The 3,943-nt window shown below is 33.7% G+C and overlaps 1 long non-coding RNA gene across 1 annotated transcript; it reads left to right on the forward strand.

The window, feature by feature from the left end:
• Positions 1–3,018: 3,018 nt before the first annotated feature.
• On the forward strand, positions 3,019–3,465 carry LOC141659624 (uncharacterized). Its single transcript, XR_012549825.1, has 3 exons — positions 3,019–3,099; positions 3,204–3,305; positions 3,408–3,465. It is a non-coding gene; the product is annotated as an uncharacterized LOC141659624 (long non-coding RNA).
• The last annotated feature ends 478 nt before the right edge of the window (positions 3,466–3,943 follow it).

Genomic DNA, 3,943 nt, shown 5'->3' on the forward strand with positions numbered 1-3,943 from the left:
ACTGCTACTAAAACTCCTGCACCTAATGTCGTTACTGACTGATGATGTAGCTTTATGTAAAATATATATCTAAATGGGAATTTGGATGACTGAATGAACCATATATATTTGCCTTTAATTGTGTTATAATGTGTAAAATATATTGTTAAATTTTTTTTTCTTTTGTTTTGCATTGTTAAATCATATAAGTAATTCATCCATAATTACTGATTGATGGCATTATTTTTTCATTAATTATTTTGCATTATTTAATTGTACTTCTATAAAATGCTTTAGAGTTATTTCAGATGTGATTAATTACTGATTGCAGTTTAGGTAAATTATTGTTCTTGTATAGTTGTATTCGTACTTGCTGATTTTACAATTTATTATTTATGCTTGACTGTAATTAATGACGGACTGAAAATATATTGTTCAACTGATGGCTTTATTATTTAATTTAATGCAGACTAAGGGAGCAAAATGGCAAAGAAGCAAAAAGCCAAGAAAGTAATTTTCGAAGAAAATGACAGGAAGAATAACTCGGAAAAGGTTGAGGATGAGATTGTTCCTGATGTCAAAACTTCAGAGACTTGTAATGATAAGTTGGTTCAAGTCCCTCCACAATATCAAACTCAAAGTAGTGGTGAAGAAATGATGACCACTTCTGAATCTGTAAAAAAAAGGCTAGGAGGTGCGCGTGGTGTTTCAGCTCTTCACAAAGTAGTGCTGAAGAAAGCTTGGGGAAAGAAATTAGATACAATGATTTTGGTGTTCCCATCGGAAATAACAGGCCTACTTTACAGTCTTACATAGGAATGCTCGCAAGGACAATGATTCCAATCGACACTGAAAACTGGCCAAAAGTGTATTGTGATCTAAAAGCAAAATTATGGGATGATGTCCAGGTTAATTATATCCCTTGTTGACTTCTTCATTTTATTTAAATTGTGACTGTAAATTATATGGCTAATTTATATTATGTGGCTCTTTAGGACACATTCAAAATTGCCCCAGAAAGTGAGAAGCTTGTGCTATAATCGGCAGGTGAAAAATGGAGGCAGTTTAAAGCCGATTTAACTGCAAAATATGTGATGCCATTTATTGGAAAAAAGAAGAAATTGATGAAGCCTCCGAAGAAGTACGCGTTTGTTGGTAAAGAACCTTGGAAGAAATTTGTTGCAGAGAGGACGAGCCCCAAATGGCTGGTATGAATATATTCTACTAATAAAAAATACAGGATTGCCATTTTACTTGCTAAATGATTAAATAGATTTTGTTAAATAATATTTATTAATTTTTACTAATTTATTTTGGTGCAGGAACAACGTAAGTTACAGAGCAATAGAGTGGGTAAACGGAAATATCATCACCGCTTGTCAAGGAAGGGGTATATTGGTTTGCGAGAAGAAGAAGTAAGAACCATATCTATTTGGCTTTGCAATTCTAAGTTTTAAGGGAGTTTAAACATTTTCTCTTTTTTAACAGATAAAGAAAGGGAACTTAAAGCAGAAAGCGAAACCTGATCGTGCAATTTTTTGGTGGAAGGCTAGGATGCCAAAGAATCCTGATGAGCTTACTGAAGAGCAAGCGAAAATAAATGTGAGAATTGTAAGTGATATTTTTAATACTGCATTTCCTTCAAAGATAATTGCGTCATAAATAATGCACTAATTGTTTGCATTTATTTTACAGGCTGAGTTACTTGAAATGAAGGAGAAGGGTGAATTTGTTCCACATGGAACAGAAGATGTGTTGACTACGGCACTTCAGACTCCTGAGCACGCAGGAAGGGTTCGAGGGGTTGGCGGCTTTGTCACTCCAACAACATTCTTCAATTGGCCCAAAGCAAAAAAGACTAAAATTACCATGGCAGAGTTGTTGGATCAGTTGGAAAGAAATCAGCGGGAGATGGCTGAACTTAAGGCCTTGGTTAATGCTTCGAATGGTCACTCTCCTATGTTCTCTGACAAATCAAGTTATCAAGTACCTGTTAATAAAGAGGGAGTTGCTAATAAGCGGAATGTTGGAGTTGCTGTTAAACTGCTGAGTGCCAAATAGTTTTTGGTAAATGATGAAGACTTTGTTGGTTTTGACCCCTCTCCTCTGAGCGGAAAGAAGGTAAAATTTTATTAAGATCTACTAGATATATTCCTACAGACTTGGGATTTATGCAATAAAATTAAATTGATCCCTCACTATAATATAGGGTCCACAGTCATGTTAGCTTCCACTGGATTGCATAGAGAACAAGGTTGCTTTTGGAACAGTTTTTTATGATCATGAAGAGATGAATGTTTCAGTATACGGAGTGCCTCTAAAGCCCGGACATGTTCGTGTATCGGTTGACGGACACATCCAGCCAGAGGCGTCGGTTCCAGTGCCCATACCTGGTGAAATTGAGGTTATACGCCAAGCAGTTGGCTCTCACGTAGCATTGCCTCGTGAATTGATCATCTACCCAACTCTGGCGGTATGTTATATAAAAATTATGTCAATATACTCTGAATTTATTGTTGCATTCTATAGTAGTTATGTCAATAATAACCGATTATTCTTGTTTTATTTAATTCTGTATAGAAAAATAAAAAGGAAGTGTTGCAGGGGCAGTCTAAGCGGAAAGATGAGTTGCAGAAACTTCAAGATGATTATAGAAAAATGAAGCAAAACAAGAATGTGCCAAAGCAGTACAAGGTGTTATACAAATATGCTACAGTCTTCATGAAAGCCACTGGGGAGTCAATACCAATTCCGTGTGATTCGGACGTGTTTGGGACTGAGAAAATAATTTATATATTGCATGAAAATGTGAAAGTATTGTTGGAGTTCGATATGATTGGCCAAGCTGCAATATCTGCTTATATGGCGTAAGTTAATTTTTTATCGTTACATATTCAATATTCATGTTTTATACGGATATTATAAGTAATGTAATTCACTCCCTGGTAGGCTCTTGCAAAGACTGATTAAGATTGAGAGGTAGAATGATGATGTGGTCTTATATGGATTTTTTGATCCAGGAGCTACATTTACATTGAACAAATCTTTTCATTCTTATTTTGTTAATCGGTTGAAAGAGAGTAGTCCCTATCGCATGTACTTCATGCCACATAATCATAAGTAAGTATTTTTAATTTAGACATGCTTTTACAAATTAATATATTTAGGTAGTTTTTTTAAAATTTCTGACTTGTGTTTTTCTTTTTTCTTTTTTATAAACATAGTTGCCACTGGATTTTGGTTGTAATTTGGGATGGCGACATTTATATTCTGAACCCTCTGCCACATCCAACACATTTTGACGAGTTGGAAAAATCATTAACAGAGTAATATATTTCTGTTAATTACTATATATAAATATATATATATAGTAAATATTCTCCCTTTTGAAAAATAATAATGTATATTATTGTTGTTCTGCAATGTAGAGCGATGAAATCCTACAATGCTCAAACTGGAAGGGGAAATAAAGCTCCTCAGATAAAGAATCTTCTTCTAATTTTTTTGTATTTTTTTATCACTTTGTAATTTTAATTAATTTCTGGTGCTAATTCAGATTTTATATTGTAACAGGGATCTCCCAAATAACCAGGAGGGGTTGAATGTGGCTATGTTATAATGCGATACATGAAAGATGTCATTGTTGATAAGGAGCTATCTTTTACTACCAAGGTATATATGCAAATCATTTCCGATAGATGGCATGTAGAATTTTTTTGTGTAGTTTTTCAGAACAGATAAATATGAGTGCCATTTTTATTATCAGTTTTTATTATTAGTGATTTCCAGATGGATCTTATTTTTATTAGTGATAAGGAACTATCTGGTATAGTTTTGGATTAACGAAGAAAATTACAGTTAAATATAGAAAAGGTCCTCTTCTAGTTAAATTAGAAATAGTTGGTTCTGTTTATTTTTAATTATACATATGGCAATTCTGGTTAATAATATTCTGGTTGCTAAT

Source organism: Apium graveolens, chromosome 5 (genome assembly GCF_009905375.1).
Source record: "Apium graveolens cultivar Ventura chromosome 5, ASM990537v1, whole genome shotgun sequence".
In the NCBI taxonomy this organism is placed as follows: Eukaryota; Viridiplantae; Streptophyta; class Magnoliopsida; order Apiales; family Apiaceae; genus Apium; species Apium graveolens.